This window comes from Heterodontus francisci, chromosome 9 (assembly GCF_036365525.1).
Source record: "Heterodontus francisci isolate sHetFra1 chromosome 9, sHetFra1.hap1, whole genome shotgun sequence".
NCBI classification, from domain to species: Eukaryota; Metazoa; Chordata; class Chondrichthyes; order Heterodontiformes; family Heterodontidae; genus Heterodontus; species Heterodontus francisci.
In genome coordinates this window covers 23,441,248-23,455,575 of record NC_090379.1, presented here as the reverse complement: position 1 = coordinate 23,455,575, position 14,328 = coordinate 23,441,248, and the positions used below count along the sequence as shown (strand labels likewise).

General features: G+C 42.1%; 1 protein-coding gene across 5 annotated transcripts in view; it reads left to right on the top strand.

The window, feature by feature from the left end:
• Positions 1-781: 781 nt before the first annotated feature.
• LOC137373626 (tandem C2 domains nuclear protein) overlaps positions 782-14,328 on the top strand; it is a 79,806-nt gene continuing 66,259 nt past the window's right edge. The window contains exon 1 of one of the 5 annotated variants that reach the window (XM_068038685.1): positions 782-917. The gene's annotated coding sequence lies outside the window, so the exon portion shown is untranslated. Of the gene's footprint in view, positions 1,294-1,568; positions 1,685-1,807; positions 1,956-2,007; positions 2,276-14,328 lie in introns of those variants that run through there. The other 4 variants (XM_068038684.1, XM_068038688.1, XM_068038687.1 and 1 more) reach the window with 4 other exon arrangements.

Genomic DNA, 14,328 nt, shown 5'->3' with positions numbered 1-14,328 from the left:
ATGAATAAACTAGTCTTGGCTACCTACCATTAATCTCTATGTCCCTTCCTGTCCCACTCTGCTTTTCTGTTTTACATGACTCCTCTGAAATACTATCTGTTCTATCCTATAAAATTCTCCTGATTTGGAGATCACTGCCCTTTTGTTGGCTGCACTGTCTTCAGACACATATTACAAGCAGGTGGAGAAGTTGCACAGGCATTGACCATGGGCTAAATTGTTTTGTGACAACAGTAGTGTGAGAAATGTTCCGTCTTCCTATTGCTGATTTTTCTATTGCCTTACCTTAATAACCACAATAACAATCCTCTCCTTGAGTTTCATGGTTTATTGGATGAATTTGCACTCCTGACACAATGTGAATCCACAGAGATCATCTGATGAGATCCATCTACCACCCCATGATATGGTGTAACTAGTTCTATGCTGTCAGCAAAAGTAATTTGCATTGACATTGCATACTGTTTTGCTGGCTAGCTAGCTAATACAGTTGTGCTGCTCTCCATTGATGTTTGTATACTTAGCTACTTTATTTATAGGGAGAAATATGTTTTAAATCGGACTGTGTTTTGATGGCATTAGATTGGCTATATGCTTTATATACAGATTAATTGCCCCCATGTCTGTGGCTGAGTAAATAATTTTGTCAAATGTCTGTGGTGCAACATGTCAGTGCCTATCCCTGAAAGTGACAATAGTGCAGCGCTGGTAGGGTGAAGAGGTTGGCCTCTGTGCAATCGGGGAGCTCTAGGACCCCGCCGACACCTTTTTACGGCGGTGGATGAAATGAAGGTCAAGGGCTGAGTGGAGGTTGCTGAGTTCTGGAGAGCAGAGATGGGGTCATTGATTGGGACTCGGACAGTGACAGAACCGATGGAGGGGGCAAGGAATCGGCTGTAGTGAAGAGCAGGTTTGAGGCAAGTTTCAGTGAAGTTTCCCTCCTAAGTTCACAAACGCTAACTTGAAAATCTGAACTTTCGCTGGACTGAAGTTGATCTGGAAAGTTGGTGCTTTTTTAAAGTTAAAGCCACATTTTACTCCTTCCTATAATAAAAGAAATGTATCTTGCAAAGAGAAATCTTTGTGATTTTTTTTATTTTGAGCAGATGTCAGCAGGTTAAAGTTTAACGAGTGTTCTCCTGTCCCACATTCGTTGTATTAACTGTGTCTGGAGCTTTGTGTAGAGTTGACCCACATTATCTTCTGCTGAAATCTCTAACACCCAGCACAAGAGATCACCCTGTCTGGTTACATGAAGAAGTCCAGCACAATCCTGCTTATCAGTGCCCAGAGGTAGGTGTATTTATTTGTGGGCTCCTCTCTCTCCCCTGAATACATGTCCTATTAGTTAGAGAGCTTTATAGCCGCCGATGTTTGATGCTTCGAACTCACAATTGCTACTGAATAAACTTATTTATTTTTAAGGGAGAGGGAAAGGGGTAAATAGGTCGACATGAAAAATGGAAGGTTCACTTGATATGGGACGGCCAACTTCAGTTGTGCTTTAGCTTCCAGCCAGAGCTCTCCAGTTTCCCATTTAACTGGAGCAAGCTTTGTTCAATTGGGTGGTGCTGTTCTCTTTCCTGTATGGTATGATACTGGTCTCACCAGAGTGATGCTGAACAAGTTCTTCCAGATAGTAATTGCCAGCGACATAACTTCCAGGCGTGGGTATTTCTGTCCGGTAGGTGAAGTGTAAAAAAATGAGTTGTCACACGGCCCAATACGTTGGATCAGATTGAAGTTTCTCTTTTGGGCGGATAAATGGAAGGGTTAGGATTTTAAGAATGTCACACCAGTGGTTCCTTTCACACACTGCTGAGTGTCAGTGGGCCCCTGTAGCAGTCAATGCACCGCAGCGTCCCTCTGTTGCACTGTGTTGTAATCAAACTGTTGATTAAGTTGCTCCTATCGGCTCTCTTTCTCTCTCCAGTGGTGTCAGTTTATACAGCGCAGTAAGTACATGTTTCATTTCTACTACCTGCGTGGGTCGGATGGTTTTCAGTTTTCAGTCCAGCTGCCCTCTCCCGATGTAAGAGGTGGGGATATTTATCAGGGAAATCCCTTGTTACTTCCCGGAACGCGACAGCTTTACTGGGAGTATCGGCAGTTTGGTGAAGCTTCACTTTCTTGAGTTACGGAGACAGTCGTGATTCTCCGGGTCAGCGCAGCCGCTACTTACATTGTGGTGAAATGTTGCTAAAATACTTCGTGGGTCAGAAGATGGAGGGAGATGTTGAACACTGAGAAGAAGGCAGGATAAGTTTCTCAGAAGGTATGGTCAGAGTTACGTCCTGAGGAGACTTCTGGAGATGGGGCAAGAGATGTGACTAGACAAGGGGTGTGAGAAAATGAATTACAGAATGCAGCATGAGTGTGGTGGCTGAAGATTCTGAGTGTTGGTGGAATGACATCGACCAGATTTAGAGAAGCAGAAGATGAGATCCTATCTTATGTGGTAAATTTTGTTATTTGCTAAAACACAACAGGTTTTGATTGTGGCTGTGTCTGTGATCAGAAACGTGAAATTCTTTAAGAGACTTTGTACAGTATTTAAACCCCCTCCCCTCCCCTCCCCCAAGAGTTTTTCATCACTGACTAAAAAGGGGTTTGTGCCAGGCAAAGCCTCTTTAGTAACGGGTTCTCTCCTGGCATGTAGGACTTGTGACTTGATGGCACTGTGGAGCTACAGAGCACATAAATAAAAACAGAAAGTGCTGGAAATACTCAACAGGTCAGGCAACATCTGTGAAGGGAGAAACAGAGTTAACCTTTCAGCTCGATGACCTTTCATCAGAACATCATCAACCTGAAAGGTTAACTCTGTTTCTCTCTTCACAGATGTTCCCTGACCTTCTGAGTATTTCCATCATTTTCTGTTTTTATTTCAGATTTCCAGCATCTCCAGTATTTTGCTTTCTTGTGGACAGAGCACATGCTGTCACTCTAGTGGTGTGTGTAAATGTTGTGACCATCACTAATGTAAATGAGCAATGTTCAAGCATTGCAGTATATTGATCAAAATCCGGAGCCTGGAATAGAAAAGCTTAATCTGACTGTCTGAAAGTCCTCTCTCTCCTGATTTAGTGGTGGTTCATCCCATTTAAAATAAGTATGTAAATACCTCTACTAGAATAGTGGAGAGGGGGTTATCAAAGAAACACATTGGCCCAGAATTCACTGGCAAAATAACAGCGGGTTAAATGCACACGTTTACACGTGTCTGATCACAGACATAGCCACAATCAAAACCTGCTGTGCGTTTTAGCAAATAACAATATTTGCCACATAAGAAGGGATCTCATCCTCTGCTTCTCTAAATCTGGTCTATGCCACTCCACCAACACTGACAAAATTGTCACAAATTGCTGGGCGATTTGCACCGTTAACCTCATGAACACGAGAGCTTGCCCTCAACTTCCCCATGAATTTCAAAAATTTTCTGCATTGGTGCTGTTAAAACAAATTAAATGATGCAGAAAGACAGGGCTGGTCTCCAATGCTGCAAAGATTCTTTTACTAATGAGATTTATGTTCCTGCATTGAATCCGTGAGGCCCAGAAAGGGAATAATTGAAACAGCGGCGTCTCATTCCTGCGGGTAGTATATTAGTTCGAGAGCTTTTTTAAATTTTAAGATTCTTTTTCTTTTCCTTTCCGCCTCTTTTCTTGCTGTCTTAATCCAAACTTTCTTTCTCTCTTTATTTCAATTTCTATATTTAATCTGACTTTAATTCACCTTACTTCCTCCTCCATTGTTTGATCTGTTTCTCTAACTTTAGATCTCAATAGTTAAGGAAATTGACTGTTGGACCAGTCGTTCACCAATGTCCCACCCAGATGACCCGATAACTTTATCAATTTGCACTTGGAGCAATTTGCAGTGCAAACATTTTTCAACTTGAAGGGTAGTAAATCATTTAATTCACAAAATACACCATCAGAAGCCTTGCTCCAGCAATTTCTGGACCATTAGGTATCACACAATGCAATTTTAGGGCCTGTGCGTGAACTAGTGTGTAACTTCTCTGCTGATCCTGTGAAAAATAAATAAATCAAACTCGTGCTCTAAAATTTGATATTTATTCAGGAGTTAAGGCTGGCATGCTTCAAGCAATGAGGTGATCTTGCCAAGTATCTGTTTCTGGGTGAGCATGCAAGTGCCCCATGAGTTAATGCATATATCATAATAGAGTCTGGGCAAAAATGTTAGAAAGGGCACTGATCAAAGAGGAAATCCTTATATTTAAGAGATATTTTGCAAAAGATTACCTTTTTAGCTATTTTAAATATAACATTTTGCAAAGTTCTGAGAAAGTGCAAGAAATCTGATGCTCCAGTTTTTGAACATCCTTCATTTCATGTCAGTAGTACCAAAGATTAACAAAGGCATTGTTAATAATGATTTTAATATTAACCCCCTTTTATTTGTAGGGTCAAAATTCTGTACTGCAAAAGATAATTGCTTTTTGATTGAGAAAATAGGTTTTAAGAAGCTTTCTGTTATTGACGATCACAATTCTGCAGTGACCAGTGTTTCTTCAGCATTTTAGGGGCTTTTTACTCTCTCAGGAGGTGTGATGTGGTGAGCATGGTGTTGGATGAATTCTTCTCCACATGGCAAAATACCTAATCTATCCTTACTAATGAGTAACTGAGGCAGTCATTCCCCCCAAACCCCTCCTCCTCCACAGGTGTCATTGTGCTATACACTTCCTGTCATCTGCCTGGGAGGACAGACCTAGTTCCGTACCTCAGTCAGTACTAGCGTGAAAATAGTATCAGAGTGGCTTTGTCAAAACTAGGTGCCCATAGACACAAGTCATCCCACAAATGACCAGATTTATTGAATTAACTTTCACAATTTGATACAGTGGGGCTTGAACTCACAAGCCCAGCATTTGCTAATCTAGTATCACAACTACTACACTACCGTACACATCATTTGTATGCTACCTACCTGTCTTTTGGATGAGGCATTAAACCGAGGTCTCGTATGCTCTCTTGGGTGAATGCAAAAGATCCCTTGGCGCTATTCAAAGAGTGTGGGAGTTCTCCCAGTGTCCTGCCTAATATTTATCCTTCAACTACTGTCACTATAAATAGCTGATCTGGTCATTTATCTCATTGTGGGAGCTTGCTCTGTGCAAATTGGCTGCTGTGTTCCCTACATTGCAACAGTGACCACACTTCTAAAGGGATTCATTGACTGTAAAGCACTTTGGACATCCTGAGGTCATAAAAGATGCTATATAAATGAAATATCTTCCTTTCATTGCCCTCCCACCACATCTCTTATAAACTTTAAGCAATGCCATGGGAGGGTGGCCAATACACTGTAAATTTATAGTATGTCATGGCAATTGTTAATTTAAAGATCAAGAGACAGCCTTTGACTCTCCGAGTTATAGCACCAATGTGTGTTGTGTCAGGGAGCGGAGTTGTCTGTTCAGTTGCCTACACTGTAGATATGTGCTCAAGCAGCTCTATGGGTGTGGCAGCACAGTGGTTTTGCTGCTGGATTAGTAATCCTGAAGCTTGGACTAATACTCTCACATGGACTGCAGCGGTTCAAGAAGGCAGCTCACCAGCACCATCTCAAGGGCAATTAGGGATGGGCAATAAATGCTGGCATAGCCAGTGATGCCCACTTCCCATGAATGAATAAAAAGGTGAGTTCAAATCCTACCATTATAGTAGGGGGAATTTTTCTTTCATTTCATTAAATAAATCTGGAGTTAAAAAGCTCATATCAGTAATGGTGACTACCAGATTATCATGAAATATAGGTAAATTGGCCATTATAAATTGCCCCTGGTATAGGTAGGTGGTAGGGGAATATAGGGACAGGTGAGGATGTGGTAGGAATATGGGATTAGTGTAGGATTAGTATAACTGGGTGGTTAATGGTCGGCACAGACTCGGTGGGCCGAAGGGCCTGTTTCAGTGCTGTACCTCTAAATCATAAATCAAATCAAAACCCAAATGGTTCTTTAATGTACTTTAGGGAAGTAAACCTAGCATCCTTACCTGGTCTGACCTATATGTGACTCCAGACGCACAGCAATGTGGTTGACTCTTAACTGCCCTCTGAAACGGTCTAGCAAGCTACTCAAGTTGTATCAAAAACTGCTACGAGAAGGTATAATCTATACTCCCTTGCAGAGGTTCAAGAAGGCGGCTCACTACCACTTTCTCAAGGGCAGCTCAGGATGGACAATAAAGGTGACGCCAACATTCTGCGAATGAATAAAAAGAGCCCACTCATACTTGGCAACTCTCCCAACAGCAGGTGGAGGGTTACTAGAAAACAATAAAGAGTTGATAATTGTTCCATGAGGGAATCCAAAAAAAATTTCCAATCTGTAATCTAGTCTTGTGATTCAGATGACTAATGCGAATTGCTGTTGCTTTGCTTGTATGCTATGGCGTCAGTTAAATTCTCTGATAAGATTACAGTTCTAATTACTCCATTACATGAAATATAAAATCAGACGTATATTTGAGTGAATGGAAACCACTCCAGAGCAGACAGTTATTTTACAGTATATTTGTCTGTATTAAAACGTTGTCAGTGAGTCTGCAATACTGTAGTGACGATTCGTATCTTAGTATGGACCAATCAGATCCTTTTAAAATAAAATACACACAAGGGACCCTTTTTTTAAAACATGTATTGCTGGCTTCAAAATTTTTCTTGTGGCTACGAGGAACGGGAGGGGCATGGAACTGATTGGATTGCTCTACAGAGAAACAGCATGGACTCAATGGGCCGAATGTCCTTATTCTGCGCTGTTATGTCTCCATGACTCCCTATTCTTTTCCTCTTGTACTGCTTATTCTTCATCCACAGTGCTGCTTCTCTCCTGCCATTCCTTCTCCTCAAGGCATTGTGAGATGTTGGGATATCACCTCTCTGTCTTGTCCTGTTCATCCTGACCCTCAATGTAGTCTCTCTGCCTGACTCAGCACTGACCTAACCTGGTATCTCCCAGCCACTAAAGCTTCAATAATATGTATTGTAGTAGCCAGCCCAGCAGACTCTATCCTGTCAAATCCTTTAACTCTCTTGCACACCTCAATTAGATCACCCTTAATTTTCTATACTTGACCGAATAAATGCCTAGTCTATGCAATCTACACTTTCTCAATGCATTTAAATATGCTCTGGGTAAATTTTTACAAAATATCCAGGTTGTTCAAAAGACACAATGTGAAATTTTACTGGAAGTTATACTCTGTGGTGCCAAACTCAAAAAACTGAGGGCGAGGGGAGATCTTGCATGTTTCCTCCTCAGAATCCAGTCAGAACCAATCTCTGGAGTTAGACTGCAATGCTTGGGCCACTCCAAGTTGAAACTGTTTCCTTACTATGGTAAAGTTGCAATTGAAATGTACTTGTAGATTGAGGCAATGAGCTGGGTGGGTGACTGACTAGCTGTCTTTCATTTTTAGTATTTAACTGGAGTTTTTCCAATGTTTTCTCACATGGAAGCAAGAAGAGACTGTAGTGAGAGGGACTGAAGAGAATTGCATAAATCATCTAAGCTGAGTATAGTTGAGTACATTGATTTAACTGGTCTAGAGTTTATCTATATGTGGTTTTATCAAAAGAGGTGCATGGTACATTGTGTTAACCACACTAGTGGTTATATCAGAGGTAGATAGTAGAAAAGCAAAATACTGCGGATGCTGGAAATCTGAAATAACTACAGGTCTGCCAGCATCTGTGGAGAGAGAAGCCGGGTTAATGTTTCAGGTCGATACATAATTTTTAAGTGTGCTCGGTGCTAATTAAACATCGTGTTTTCAGCAGCCTAGATCCAACACTCTGGAATTCCCTTTGTAAACCCCTCTGCCTCTCCACTACTTCTTTGCCTTCTTTCAATAACCGCTTCTTTGACCAAGCTTTTGGTCACCCCTCATAATATCTTCTTCTTTGATTCTGTCATTTTTTTCTCATTCTGCCTCTGCAGCACCTTGGTGCTTTTTTTTAGTACATTAAAGGTGGAATGTAAATAGAAGTTGTTGATAAATTTTAATGTTGCTTAATCTGCCATCCCTGTAACTGTTACAGATCTTTTTGAGTGCTAACGATCTTTTGTCATCTGGCCATACTACATAATGCCATCAGCAATACTCGAGTCCAAATCATTTCTGAATAATGTGAAGAGCATAGGGAGTCCATAAGTGAATCTATTGGCACCACTACCTAGCCTCAGCTTTATCATTCATTAACCACTTACTTTCCATTTTTAAGTTAATCTGTCATTAATTTCATTAGCTTAGCCTGTAATGGACAGTTCTTTCACGCTGCAAGTGGAATAAAGTTCCAACCTTTGGTATGTATTGCAAGTAATCAGGGAGCTCGGCGTGTGTCTTGGTTACCGACGTGCTGGGCAACTGCATTTGCCGAGTCGCTGACTGTCCAATGCACCAGAAGATCCGCAGATACTTCATTTGCACAAACTGTTCTCACATTTTGCATCAGTGAACTCTTTAAGTCTGCGTTCTCTGACAGCAGCTGTTTTTCCTTCTCTGTCCTGTATTCTTTACTAATGGAAAGACACTTCAAACTGTCATAAGTTGTTGGCAAGAAAGGAATGACGTATTTCCATTGTGTGTTTAGCAAAGATCACTCACCCCATTACTGCTCAGATGAGGTGTGTCTCACTCACTGGAACACAACTGCTGCAATTTATTTATGTTCTTGGGACAAGGGCAACACTAGCAAAGCTGCATCCATTACCCACTCTTAGTTGTCCTGTTAAGAATGAACCACATAATATGGGACATGTAGGCTTGACTGGGTAAGGAAGGCAGGATGCCTTCTCAGAAGAACATTAGTGAACTAGTTGGGTTTTTACAACAATCCAGCAGCCTCTGTTCTCCTTTTCTAATGACCAGATTTATTGAATTCAATTTCATAATTTACCAAAACAGGATTTGAACTCACAACCTTTACATTATTACCATAACTAATAGTCTACACCAAGACATTAGATTTTAATTCTCATTAAAAGACTGGAGTTATCTCTTGGTGACAGTGACAGAAGCTAAGACCTACTTAAAAGTTGTCATACATACTGTATGCCACTGTAAGTACATTTCTAACAACATTTCCATATACTTTAAAGGAGCTGTAGCAATACAATACCACAGCAGTTCAGATCTACTTTGTCATAAAGTGTGATACTATCTGGATAGGACCGTAAGATGGTTGAATATTTAACATTGGTCCTTAAAATGTGATGATTGTAAAAAGTATTCACACTCAGTCTAAATCTCCAAGTGCATTTTAAATAATTAGTGGATTAGTATTGGGCCCTTATTCCATATTTTTGTTTTGTAACTTGCATCAAAATTATTTTTATACGCTTGAATAATGTGGCAATATCAAATACTTATGCTTTTTCGCCTCTTCTTTTTTATAAAATAGATAGAGATAGGACAAGGTAGAAAAAATTACATAGATGTTACCAGAATGGACAGGTTATAAATATCAAGAAAGATTTAACAGGCTGTGATTTTTTTCTTCTCGAGAAAAGAGAAGGTTGAAAGGTGACTTAATAAAGGTTTTTAAAATTATGAAGGGGTTTGACAGGGTGGATGTAGAGAAGATGTTTCCACTTGTGAGTAAATCCAAAACAAGAGGCCATAGATATAAGATAGTCACCAATAAATTCAATAATGAATTTAGGAGAAACCTCATTACTCAGAGAGGGAAACAAAGAACAAAGAACAAAGAAAATTACAGCACAGGAACAGGCCCTTCGGCCCTCCAAGCCTGCGCCGATCCAGATCCTCTATCTATACCTGTCACCTATTTTCTAAGGGTCTGTATCTCTTTGCTTCCTGCCCATTCATGTATCTGTCTAGATACATCTTAAAAGACGCTATCATGCCCGCGTCTACCACCTCCGCTGGCAACGCGTTCCAGGCACCCACCACCCTCTGTGTAAAGAACTTAGTGGTTAGAATGCGTTACTACTACATGGAGTAGGTGAGATTAATATCATAGTTGCATTAACAACAACAAAAATTTATATTCATATCGGAACTTTAATGTAATAAAACATCCCAAGGCACTTCACAAGAGCGCCACACAACAAAATTAGATACCAAACACATTGGGCGATATTAGGCCAGATGGCCTATCACTCGGTCAAAGAGATAGGTTTTAAGGAGCATCTTAAAGGAAGAAAGAGGTAGAGAGTCAAAGAGGTTTAGGGAGGGAATTCCAGAGCTTAGGGCCGAGGCAACTGAAGGCACGATTCCCAATGGTGGAGCGATTAAAATTGGCAATGTCCAAGAGGCCAAAATGAGATGAGTGCAGGTATCTCGGAGGTTTGTGGAGCTGGAGGAGATTATAGAGATGGGGAGGGGCAAGGCCATGGAGGGATTTGAAAACAAGGAAGACAATTTTTTAAATGCAGGCTGTGCTTGGCTGGGAGCCAGTATAGGTCAGCGAGCACAGGTGTGATAGGGGAATGGAACTTGGTGCAAGTAATGACACGGGCAGTAGAGTTTTGGATGACACCGAGTTTATGGAGGGTAGAATGTGGGAGGTCAGCCAGGAGTGTTTTGGAATAGTCAAGCCTAAAGGTAACAAAGGAATGAATGATGATTTCAGCAGTAGTTGAGCTGAGGCGCGGATAAAGTTGGGTGACGTTACGGAGGTGGAAATAGGCAGTCTTAGTGATGGAATAGACGTATGGTTGAACTCATCTCGGGGTCAAGTATTGGCAGCACGTTTGTGAATAGTCTGATTTAGTCTCAGACACTTGCCAGGGAGCGAGCTGGCGGTGGTAGCTAGGGAACGGAATTTGGAGCAGGAACCAAAGACAATGGTTTCAGTCTTCCCAATATTGAATTAGAGGAAATTTTTGCTCATCCAGTACTGGATGTCAGATAAGCAGTCTGATAGTTTAGCTACAGTGGAGGAATTGAGAGGGGTGGTGGTGAGTTAGAGCTGAGTGTTGGCAGCATACATGTGAAAATTAAAGCTGTGCTTTTGGACGATGTCACCTGGGACAGCATGTAAATGAGAAATAGGAGGGAGCCAGGATAGATCCTTGGGGTTCACCAGAGGTAACTGTGGCAGGGGGAATAGAAGCCATTGCAAGTGATTCTCTGCCTATGATTTGATAGATAATAATGGAGCCAGGCTATTGCAGTCCAAACCAGCTGGATGACAGTGGAGAAGCGTTGGAGAAGGATGGTGCGGTCAACCATGTCAAGTCCTGCAGACAGGTCGAGAAGGACGAGGAAGGATAATTTATCTTCATCAAAGTCGCATAGGATGTCCTTTATGACTTTGATAGGAGCTGTTTTGGTACTGTGGCATGGGTGGAAACCTGATTGGAGGGATTCAAACATGGAGTTCCGGGAAAGATGGGTACGGATTTGAGAGGTCACAACATGTTCAAAGACTTTGGCGAAGAAAGAGAAAAGCTAGCTAAACACAAAAGGGAGAAAGGAATAATAAGATGTTGATATGGTGAGCTGAAGCTGCAGTGGAGGAGGCTCATGTGGAGCATAAACAGCAGCAGAGCGCAGTTGGGCTAAATGGCCTGTTTCTGTGCTGCACATTCCATGTAATTAATGAGGGTGTTGACCATTCTGTTCCATTCTTTGTCATTCCCAGACTGCAGCTTAAGCATTTATTTTAACTAATACTCTCTGCACAATTTAACAGTGAAAGTTCAATCCCCAACCCCTAGACACTGAGTAGTTCTCGCACATCAGCAATGACCCTGGGTCTTGTCGGAAGCCATGTGTAACCGGCAAAGTCAGAGATGGTCCTGACATTTTGCTGAGTCACTGCCTGGTTCTACGAATGCTCTATTCCCGGATCTCTCCTATTCACTGTTCAGGAAATCAGACAGGAAGCAGGCTTCCATTTTGGGAAAGCGAGCTATTGAACAAACCTTAAAGAGCTGGCAATATACAGCAAGTTGCCAGGCTCTGTAAAAGGAAAGGACAATGTTAGCATTTGGGGTGTTTATCCCGAAGCCTTAGCCTGTCTTAGTTCTTTTCCTGATGCTAACTGACCTGCTGCTTATTTTCAGCATCTTCTGTCTTTATTTCAGATTTGCAGCGATTGCAGATTTCTTTATTTTTACTTATTTAATATGTTTGGTAACATAATTGGAAAAATGTATAGAATGAAGCTTGACCCCCTGAAAATGCTTTATCTTCATAATAATTAGACTGCTGATGGGTGAATATAACTTCTTTTAGGACTGTGGCAGGAAAGGCTACAGAAAATTAGAGAAAATTAAAGGTTTTCTGCATGTACAGTTGGGCAGTGGGGAGAGGGGTCGTCAGAATGGGCTGTGCCCCACTCCCTATAAAAGCAGACTGAGAAATTAAAGAATAAAAACCACTTACACTTTCACAAAGAACCTGCATTTATATAGTATCGTTCATGCCCTCTGGATGTCTCAAAGGTCTTAACAGCCAATGAGATACTTTTTGAAGTGCAGTCACTTTTATAATGTAGGAAATGTGGCAGCCAATTTGCACAAACCAAGTCCTATAAACAGAAATGTCGTAATGGCCAGATATTGAGTGATGCTGGTTAACAGGTAACTTTGACTTAGACACCAGAAAGAACTCCCCTGCTCCTCATCAAATAGTGCCTTGAGATCGTTTACATCTACCTGAGGGGGTGGACTGACCTGGGTTTAATGTCTCATCCAAAGAATGGCACATCTGACAGTGCAGCATGCCCTCAGTACTGCACTGGAGTGTTGGTTTAGACTGTATGCTCACGTCTCCGGAGTGGGGCTTGAAACCATGACTACTTAACTCAAAGGTGACAGTGCTACCTCTGAGCCAAGGCTGGAATCTCAATTACTGCTGTTGAATCTTGTACTCCAACGAGCTTTGCCAAGAAGTAGAAAGGGCAAAAACAACCACCTCCTAGCTACACAAGCAAAATATTGCAAATGCTATAACTCTGAAACAAAAGCAGAAAATACTGGAAATACTCAGCTGGTCTTGCAACAGAGTCAGTGACTTTTCATCAGACAAGCTCCCAGCTATGTACACTGAGAATTATAAATCGCTTCTAAATATTCTTGATCTAAAGATATTTTAAACAAAATGAGATCACAAAAGTGTTGCTACTATTACAGAAAATTGGCATTTCTATCAAGAAGCAGCCCATGTACAGATGCAGCAAGACCTGGACAACATCCAGGCTTTGGCTGTTAAGTGGCAAGTAACATTTGCGCCACACAAGTGCCAGGCAATGACCATCTCAAACAAGAGAGAATCTAAAAATTTCCCCTTGACATTCAATAGCATACCATCACTGAATCCCCCACTATCAACATCCTGGGTGTCACCATTGACCAGAAACTGGACTGGACTAGCCACATAAATGCTGTGGCTACAAGAGCAGGTCAGAGGCTGGGAATACTGTGGTGAGTAATTCACCTCCTGTCTCCCCAATGCCTGTCCACCATCTACAAGGCACAAGTCAGGAGTGTGATGGAATACTCTCCACTTGCTTGGGTGGGTGCAGCTCCAACAACACTCAAGAAGCTCGACACCATAGCAGGCCGCTTGATTGGCACCCCATCCACCACCTTCAACATTCACTCCCTTCACCACCAACGCACAGTGGCAGCACTGTGTACCATCTACAAGATGCACTGCAGTAACTCACCAAGGGTGCTTATTTTTTATTCATTCATGGGATGTGGGCGACGCTGGCCAGGCCAGCATTTATTGCCCATCCCTAATTGCCCTTGAGAAGGTGCTGGTGAGCTGCCTTCTTGAACCGCTGCAGTCCATTTGGGGTAGGTATACCCGCAGTGCTGTTAGGAAGGGAGTTCCAGGATTTTGACCCAGCGACAGTGAAGGAACGGTGATATAGTTCCAAGTCAGGATGGTGTGTGACTTGGAGGGGAACTTGCAGGTGGTGGCGTTCCCATGTATTTGCTGCCCTTGTCCTTCTAGTTGGTAGAGGTCGCGGGTTTGTAAGGTGCTATCTAAGGAGCCTTGGTGCATTGCAGCAGTGCATCTTGTAGATGGTACACACTGCTGCCACTGTGCATCGGTGGTGGAGGAAGTGAATGTTTGTAGATGGGGTGCCAATCAAGCGGGCTGCTTTGTCCTGGATGGTGTCGAGCTTCTTGAGTGTTGTTGGAGCTGCATCCATCCAGGCAAGTGGAGAGTATTCCATCACACTCCTTACTTGTGCCCTGTAGATGGTGGACAGGCTTTGGGGAGTCAGGAGGTGAGTTACTTGCCTCAGGATTCCTAGCCTCTGACCTGCTCTTGTAGCCACGGTATTTATATGGCTACTCCAGTTCAG